At 36.0% G+C, this 10,009-nt stretch overlaps 2 pseudogenes; one reads left to right on the forward strand and one right to left on the reverse strand.

The window, feature by feature from the left end:
• Positions 1-1,173: 1,173 nt before the first annotated feature.
• On the forward strand, positions 1,174-2,583 carry LOC141641724 (receptor-like protein kinase FERONIA; annotated as a pseudogene).
• Positions 2,584-5,616: 3,033 nt separating this feature from the next.
• Positions 5,617-9,335, reverse strand: LOC141641728 (SNF2 domain-containing protein CLASSY 2-like; annotated as a pseudogene).
• Between the last annotated feature and the right edge of the window lie 674 nt (positions 9,336-10,009).

The following is a 10,009-nucleotide window of genomic DNA, read 5'->3' on the forward strand; positions in this document are numbered from 1 at the left end:
AAAATTGGACCTTAAAATCATCATCAAATATCCACATTAAAAATTAAACAAATATTACTTTTTTAATCTTCTACAACCATGCAAATATACTTATCCATTTGCTTTTTATTACTCATTGTTAAGATAACATTAGCTACTAATTACTCTTATACTCCAACTGATTACCTCCTTATCAACTGTGCAACAACTTCCTCAACAGCAAATGATCTTTACCAATGAAATTAGACATCCGATAAACTCTTTTTCTCCACCAAAAACCCAATAACCGCGGAGGTTCAAGCGTCCGACACTCTTGGAGATCAGTATGCAACCGCAAGAATATTCAACCATAGCTTCACCTACAATATCCTCATTTTGAGAAATGATCATATATGGTAATGTTAATCTTAACTTCAACTTGACATGGCGGGTTTTAGTTGATATTAGATTTAACTAGTTTTGTGACCCGTGAAACTCACGGGAGTTTTGCGTTTCTTTTGTGTGCTTCCCATATTTTTAGGGTTATATAAAGTCAATTAGTCTATTGTAAAATGGTTTTATATAAAACCATAAATTAAAGTAATATATAGTATATAATATATAATATATAATATATAATATATATATATATATAATCTTTACTAAATTTATGGTCGTTGTTTTGTAACTCATTTTATGAGAGTACAAGGTAAAATGATAAGTGATCTTGTAAAAACACCAAGTCAAAGCGAATAGCGGTAGATTAAAAAATTAAAATAACTTAATTCAAGCCAAAAATCAATTAGTATAATATAGCTATTCACATAATCACATCACAAAATATCATAATATTGTCAAACAAACATCTTTAAAGATGGAGCAAGCTCACTTCCAAAAGTTAGGGTATTCTAATTAACAAATAAACTCTTTAATTCTATGCATTTAATGAAATTTATAAGTATTATATTTTTCAATGCAACTTAATGTATCTAAGAGGGAATAAACAAATGTGTAGATCAACGATTTCTTGTTTTGAAGAGGATAATTTGGAAATATTTATGAATTCTTTTATATAGAGCCCATGGCGTTAAAAGGCTACTCAACCTAGCCTTTTAATATTATTGTATAGATTACATGGTCATGATGCATTTCTGTGAAATTCTCACCTTAGTTTATAAAAAAATCAAGTTGTTTTCGATATATATCAACAACCGAATGGTGAAATCTGGGGTTGATATTATTCAACTGGCGGGTGGTGTCGGGATTCCTTACGTTTTGGAATTCCTCGTTTATGCATCCAGTGAAAATATTTCGGTTTCCTTTCATCCAAACATAAGTAGCAAACTCGTGCTCTACAACGCTCGACTGAAGGGGCTAGAGATATTAAAGGTGAATAATTCACAAGGCAGCCTCCTTTCTAGGCTTAGTCCAATCTCACCAGCCCAACCAAAAAGGTCATATAAACGGGCACTCCGCATTGCGACAATTGTGGGTGTTCTTACCCTCCTTTTCGTTAGTGTCCTTGAGGTACTTGTGTGTCTTATGTGTCGCGGAAATGGCGAGGCATCGACATTATTGTCATCTGTGAATACATACAATACCACAACCATAACCAGCAGTGATACAACCACTACCGCTGCCCTTACTTCCGCTTTATGCCGGCGTTTTTCTTTTGAAGAGATGAAAACTGCTACGAGGGAGTTTGATGATGTATTCGTACTTGGGGTTGGAGGATTTGGTAAAGTATATAAGGGCGAACTTGAAATTGAAATTGATGGTGGGATGAGGACAGTTGCTATCAAGCGGGGAGGTTCGTCGACCGGACAAGGCATTTTTGAGTTTTGAACAGAAATTGAGCTACTTTCGAAACTCCGACATCGCCACCTCGTCTCTTTACTTGGGTGTTGTGAAGAGAACAAAGAGATGATTTTGGTCTACGATTACATGGCGATTTTTACGTTGTGTGACCATCTTCGTAGAACCCGAAACCTGCCATTGCCATGGATTCAAAAGCTGAAAATTTGCATTGAATCGACATGTGGTTTGCATTACCTCCACACCGGTGCTGGGCAGACCATCATTCATCGGGACGTCAAAAGTAGAAATATTCTTTTGGACGAGAGGATGGTTGTTAAGGTTTTGGACTTTGGTTTGTCAAAGAAACTCCCCTCATTGGATGACACCCATGTGAGTATGGGTGTAAAGGATAGCTTTGGGTATTACGATCCCGAGTACTATGAAAGGCGCCAAGTTACTCCTAAATCGGATGTCTATTCCTTTGGTGTAGTCTTACTGGAGGTATTGTGTGGTCGACGTGCCATGGAGACTTCAGTGTCCAATGATGAAATCTATTTGGCCCATTGGGCAAAACAATGCCATAAGAAAGGGAAGCTTTAAGACATCATGGACCCATATGTAAAAGGCGAAATCTATCCAAATTGCTACAGGAAGTTTGTCGAGACTACTATGAAGTGTTTGAATAAGACTAGTATTGGAAGACTGTCCACGAGCGATGTTCTTTATGATCTTGAGTTGGCACTTGCCATACAGGAGGACCCTAAGGAAGGTCCGACTTACGTCATGATGAAACTTGGCGGTCACATTATTTTCAGTAATTACTCTTAATTAGATTTATCTTTAGTATGTACAATATGGATTATTAATTAGATCAATTCCTTTATATTGTACAGATTTTCAAATAGCTATTGCTATAATGACTGTAATGCCAATAAGCTATTCAAGAATGATTTGTATTTTTAAAATTTTCTGACTTTAGTGGAATAAAGGGTATATTTTTTATTTCCCTGATTCTTGAGTTTCCGTTGTGTGACATACTTGATAGGGGTACATGAAGTTCGGGTGACATATTTTCTGTATTCTTATAAGTTTCACTTACTGGATTACTAGAAGAAAGAATAAATTGAAGAGAATCATCATGATAAAGGGTAGAACATGAAGTTCACATGAGGACTATGTTTCTAGACACTTAGAGATCCTAATAAGCATTACAAAACAAGTTCGGAAATTTGAGAACATATCCTGTGACCAGCTTTGCATCGATTTCTGCCTTAAAACATCTCTCGATCATTTTTAACTTTGGGGGGAAAGTTGAGAAATGAGTTTTAAAAGTGCGATTTCGTGTGAATTTCAGAAGGAAATTATCAAAAGATTGATTTGAAAGGCAGAGGCTCATGAATTTGTTGTTATTTTCATATAAGTCGGATTCCACGCACGTTCCTTGTGACCATCTTTGCATCGATTCATGTCTTTGAGGAGAATGACGATTTCATAGCCTAGTATGTTGTTACTTATTTTTTGTTATATATTACAATTATTCATGGTCCAGAAAAGAACATCAAGCAAGCCTCCAAGGTTCATGCTCTCATTTGGTTTGAATTCATTCTCAAGACTCTACATCCTACATGTGAGCAACATTATTGTACTAAAAAGATACTCAATGGAGTGGAACATGTGGAGGGGAATAATAATTAGACTAAATGGTAGCCATCGGTTTACTTCGGATCACATTCTGGGCACCGAACAAATTGGCTCTGATACAACTGACAATTTTTCAGCTTGTTAGTAAAACTAGTATTCTGAATTTCTGACGGAGGTGATACAGGAGATAAATTATGGAACAAGCAGCTATGAGGTTCCTATTGATGTGTCTTGTGTCAATTAGCTTACGCATCTCATAGATCAAACTTGGTGTACAAAGAGTAAAACCTATGAGGTCGCCAAAGTTAGAACAATGTTGAACAATAATGCGTGGATGTTTACTGACAGGTATTCCACCTTGGCTACAACTTTAGGAAATGGGTATGTGGGAATGGGTATGTTTTTCCGTGTCAACCTGCAATACGAATGAGTAACTGATATTGACATAACGTACACCATTACGCAAAATCTGCAAATAGTGTGGCTTATATGAACTTCATGGAGTAGATTGACATTTCCAATGAAGTTTAAGGATAGCCTTAAGCATTTGACATATGTTAAATTTCCTGTATGATACAAAATAAAGGTTTTCCATAAATCATTAGGACTAGTTTATTTCCTAGGTAATTAATTACTAGTTTATTTTATTTTCTAATTTCAGAATAAGAATAATATGGCAATTGTTTAGCCATATTCAGTTTAGGAAAGTCAATTTTAGGAAAAAATTAACTTGTGAAGCAACGCAACACTAGGTCGTTTATTTTCTAGTATAAATAAGAGGTCGTTGTATGTTATTTATCGATTGAAAATTGATTAAGAAAAACAGAAACTTTGCTGCGTGCAATTGTTGAATTCGGATTGACGCGTTTCATTCCAACCCTAGTTCTTGTTTGACGCGTTTTCAAATATTAACTCGATCAACTAGCAATAGGTTTTGCGGAATTGATCACCATTCAACGACCTATAGGTTTAGATCTGTCAAATATCCCTTTTTCATTATTGTCGTTATTCTATTAAACCGCTTCCGCGCAATTTTCGTATCATAAGTGGTATCAGAGCTTCGACTCTTGATTTCTTCAAATCTAGACGGTCCTAGGCGTGTCAAAACCAAGTTGTTAGTTGAATTTCTTATTGCGATTGGAGTTCAAGGGTTAAACTCGTACATGTAGTTCGAGGGTTAATCGATTTTGATCCAATGAGCACGGTTCTAGTAATTTGTTACTCAAGGCGTGGCGGTTGAAAAAAAAATACTTTTCACGTGCGCGTTACTGTTCATCTGCAGAAGAAAAAAAACATGTTGGAAGTGTTCTTGTTTAAAAGCAACTATGAAGGGAATGTTAAATTTGATCCGACATTGCCTCCTATTTTTGATGATTATAAGGATGAGGTGAATGTGGAAATTATTCTCGTGCAAGGAGGGTGGAGGGGTGGAAGGCAAAAGTTGAGACGGCACAAGAGGATTATAGATGATTATTATGGTTGCAAATCAATGGAGATTGAAGATGATGGGTTGAAAACGAAATTAATGATTTGCACACATAACTTCTGTTCTTCATCGTCAATTTTGCATCTGATGAATTTGCTAGGATTTTATTCGATCCCGATGGATTCTATGGTTCTAAGAATCGGGACGATTCTTTTGAAGAAAGGGAGCATGATACAAAATAAAGGTTTTCCATAAATCATTAGGACTAGTTTATTTCCTAGGTAATTAATTACTAGTTTATTTTATTTCCTAATTTCAGAATAAGAATAATATGGTAATTGTTCAGCCATATTCAGTTTAGGAAAGTCAATTTTAGGAAAAAATTAACTTGTGAAGCAACACAACAGTAGGTCGTTTATTTTCTAGTATAAATAAGAGGTCGTTGTATGTTATTTTGACATCGATTAAAAATTGATTAAGAAAAACAGAAACTTTGCTGCATGCAATTGTTGAATTCGGATCGACGCGTTTCGTTCCAACCCTAGTTCTTGTTTGACGCGTTTTCAAACATTAACTCGATCAACTAGCACTAGGTCTTGCGAAATTGATCACCATTGAATGATCTATAGGTCTAGATCGGTCAAATATCCCTTTTTCATTATTGTCGTTATTCTATTAACCGCTTCCGCGCAATTTTCGTATCACTGTAAGAATCTACAGTGAATAGAATACGAGACGATTTGCCATTCAACACTTTATACAATGTAAGTAGTATTTTTATGAATGCGGGTAGTAACTAGATTTTAACACTAAGGTTGAATTGATCTCATAGAGAAGGTGAGACAGGGGAACTTGGATGCAAACCTCGAGCCACATTCATAAATTGATGAAGTCTTACTAGAATCTCATGTTGTAGAGGTGTTGGTTTCATCATTAGGGTGTAACTCTGCAAACCAGGTAGATTCTCAGCACTTCCACCTTCATAGACATCGATAAATGTGTTCGCAATATTTCTTTAAAAAATTTAGGTCATCTGCTCTTTCATCTAGATCCTTTGAGTTGATTTTTCGAGCAATGATGTCCATGAAGAATTGAAGACCTTTCTAGCATGATTTTCTATAGAAGTTCGAGTTTTGTTTTGCCCCTTGATTTTCTTCTTGTACTTGGGATCTAGCACTTGAAGTACCTCGTTGATGAAATTCGACCTTGCCCTTTAAAGAGTGTTGAAATACCCACCAAAGTTGTTCTGAAATAAGTCCCTAAGTAGAATTCTAAATTCCATCCCAACCCTTCCTTATTAGTGCTTTTCTTAGCCTTGACTTAAGTCTTCTTGGGTTGTGTCCTTCATCTAGAATCAAAATAACAGGACTTTCCCGGAGTATTTGACCCATGTATCTTCGATGGGCATCTTTGGAATCTTCTCGCATAAGTGACGTGAACAAGGTGTAACCCATGAGAATCACACTCGGGTGAGCATACCACTTCTGTACTTTCTCCAAACAATCAAGTACAAGCATGATATCTCCATTTAGGAATACCTCTGAAGAGGAATTACTGACTTTTTGATTGTAGATTATATCTCGATAGGTTTTTCGACCATGGATTTGATAAACTGGGACCGGAAATTGCCACTTAATGATCTACTTATACCATGTGTAGAGTGTAATCTTAGGAGCAAGAACTAAGGGCCTCTTTCCGGGAAACGTCTTCAAGTAACTAATAAGAAAGGCGATGATCAGAAAGGTTTTCCCTGCACTTAGAGAATTAAAAATTACACAACCACCAACTTTTTTGCCTGATGGTTCCATTTTCGAAGGTATGAAAGGCCCGGCAAGGTTTCTCCATAGGAACCCGAAAGCCTTCTTTTGGTGAACATGTAACTTTTTCCTTATACTTGGGATTATGCCCCACACGACGTTATTATCATTTGGTTCAGACATTAAAGTGTCTGAAAAACCTGGATTATGGTACTATGGTAGACAAGACCAGTACATGCTTCATCAAGCAAATTTTGCTATGTATCATCCTTTTCTCCTTTGTGATCTGCTCGTTCATGTTTTGTGGAAAATCTCGTTGGTCGCATCTAAAATTAAGAAAAAAATAAAATTAAAGAGAAAAAAGCAAGTCTTACGAATTGGTCGCATTACATCAGGTTTAAACATGTGAGATAAGCTGATACACAAAAATTTGCAATATGAGACGGTCTCATGATAAGAGTATTATGAGACTGCTAAAAAATGAGGTGGTTATTACTTCCCTTCCTACATTCAATAGTGGTAAACGTAAGTGGGACGGTCCCGTATTAAAAATAGCATGGTAGTATCTCAAGAGACTCCTAGAAAAAGAGAGATCATGAAATTAAAGCTGTTAAATTGTCTTACAAACTCTGGTGAAACGTCTCTGATTTCAGTGATCACATATCCGCACAACCGACAAAGAACCCCGATTTCATCATCTATTATGTACACATGCTTACAACGCTATTAAAAAAAAATTTCCATCGGGTGACTATCTTTGGCCTTTGAGTACTGCACATTTGTGTTTCAGGAGGTCAGCAAAAGCTGCCAACAATTAGCGCATAGCAACCTCACTTATTCTAAACTATAAATCACTCACAATACAAGTCGACTATTTTTCAAGTAAACTATAAGGTGAAATTTTTCGCTATCACTGAAAAACGGTCTTAACCAAACAATTGATGGAAAATAGTCTCAGTTTAAACAATATTCGATACCTCCTCATCTAGATAATAAGCTAATGCCAAACAAAATTCCATTTCTCTGAACACATTTCAATTTCTGACTCTTTTTCTTCTTCCTCAAGAGTGTGGCAGCTTCCTCAGCAGCCTTCTTTCATACATAGATGATGCACCTTGGAGATTTTTCCAAGCATCAGTAAGAATTGACTGTTTGTTCTGTATAGTTAGGTGTATGTTCTTCATGTAAGTTGATATAAGGTATTTGTATACACCAATATCCAAGGTTTTCTTTGAACAACTTTGGGTCTTGTCTCTTCTAGAAGCTCTAGACATAGGAATGATAGATACCTTTTCACCCGCCACCAAAATCTTCCAATTCGGATATCTTCCTTGTTCTCGTGGCTCTACTTACTCGGACTCTTCTCTTATAAAACTTCAAAGGGACATTATCATTGTCGGCATTGAGCCTACTTGGACGCATTTCAGCTTGAAGATCGCTTTGTTCTCGTGGCATCCAACTGTTTATTCTGACACGAGAACAATAGCAAGCTGAGTCTTATCATCTTTCTTACTTTGTGTTCTCTTTCTCGCTTTAGGAACTTTTTACTCTTTCGTCCTCTCTTTCTTTTGACACATTCGCCCTCACTCTGTTCCGTACTATACAAATCTTTCACAAGCTTCTCATCTTTTGCCTCAGCACCAATTCTAGAAAGAAGATAATTATCCTCAGAATATATCTCCATAGCATTATTATCGAAGCCTTGCTCGGGATTGTCTAGGAGCATGTCATATGTCTCATCATCATTGGCTAGTATAATTGTCTAATCATCATCCATATCCAGTCTCTTCCATCCTATTCGAAGACCAGTAGTGCATGCCGCCTCTAGGCCGCTCTCACCTAAGTACCGTTGTGGTTGTAAATGCCAGCGTTTTGATTGTCTCAGCTCCGTGACCTCACAAACTAAAGGTGAATTAACTAAATCTTCACCTCTTCGGATTGTGGGTTCATAATGTTGTCCACGGGAATAAAGGGGAAAACCGACGAGAAAGTTAATCCGCCATCTTTCCATAAATTTACTGCACTTAAATGTACACCAGTTGAGTAGCTGCTGCAGCTACCATCAAATATTTGGTACACAATATTGTTTTGTATTGATCGAACATCAAATATCGCCTTTTTTTCAACAGATGCAATCAACAGAGGACATCCAAGAAATATCAGAAACCAACCTTGCTAGAAACAACTTGGTTCTTGATATGGAAGTGCAATCCTCTGCAAGGTTCAACCTGTAAAATGTTGAAGAACTAAAAAGATGGATGTTTGATCGATCCCTACAGATTCAACCTCTTTGTTTAGCTTCTTCCTATCAGTTCCGCCATTGTCACTGATATGAAAGAATCTTACGTAGAATTTGCAGTCACATATACTTTCATGTGGAGTCCTCTCTATGGAACTTATTCTAGCAAAAAACCATCCCTGAATTAGAAAGAGCAATTCGTCAGCCAATAACTAGAACGTTTCTGCCAATACCGCACATGAGATACTAAACGAGCTCATTAGCCAACAGCAAACAATTATTGAATGGGAACTCGTCTTACAGAGGGGGATTCTTCAGACGATTTGTCTGAAATTTTAGGCTTTGAAAACACTGGAACATCAGCACCACGTCTCAGTGTACATGTGCAGTCCATCATAATTGTTCTTCTTGGCCTTAGCCTAAGGGTTGGTAGAAAAACTTTTTTTCTCATACAAATGTCCTGACCAGAATCTGACCCAGTTGTCTCGTTTGCCAAGTCTATCTCCGTCCCAATCATTTTTTTTTACATTTGATTAATATATTCCTCATAGAAATTAAACGGATAAATGAATGATGGGACGTGAGGAATATCAAACTTTTGTTTTTCTAAGCTAACTTATCGTGTACCTTTGAAGCAAACATCCTTAGAAAACTATTGTTTAATACAGAGTATATTACTAAGTGTGTAGTAGAGGTTGGACATCCCAAGAAATTTGTGCAAATCTAGATGTTAGAATGATATAGGCAAATACGCAATTATAGCAAAATTTCGGCGAGGGTCGAGAAATTATTATGATGAAATAAAATGGGCATGCTTACTCTGATAATCATAAAATACACACAATGAATGGATCGTGTAATGATCAATTTCAGCTTGTCACTTGGATTAATTACAAAGACTTGAAACTATTACTAAGTTATTAGATATAATATTTAAAATATGATGTTTAGATTATTACAGTATTAAACTCTATTTTTATATTAATCTCTCTCTCTCTCTCTCTCTCTCTCTCTCTCTCTCTCTATATATATATATATATATATATATATATATATATATATATATATATATATATATATATATATATATATATATATATATATATATATATAGTCAAGTTCAAATGAGTCCACCTAAAATGGTGAGTCCTTAAGTCCTAATCTAAGCCATTGATCTTCTAAGATTAATGG

Source organism: Silene latifolia, chromosome 1 (genome assembly GCF_048544455.1).
Source record: "Silene latifolia isolate original U9 population chromosome 1, ASM4854445v1, whole genome shotgun sequence".
Classification (NCBI taxonomy): Eukaryota; Viridiplantae; Streptophyta; class Magnoliopsida; order Caryophyllales; family Caryophyllaceae; genus Silene; species Silene latifolia.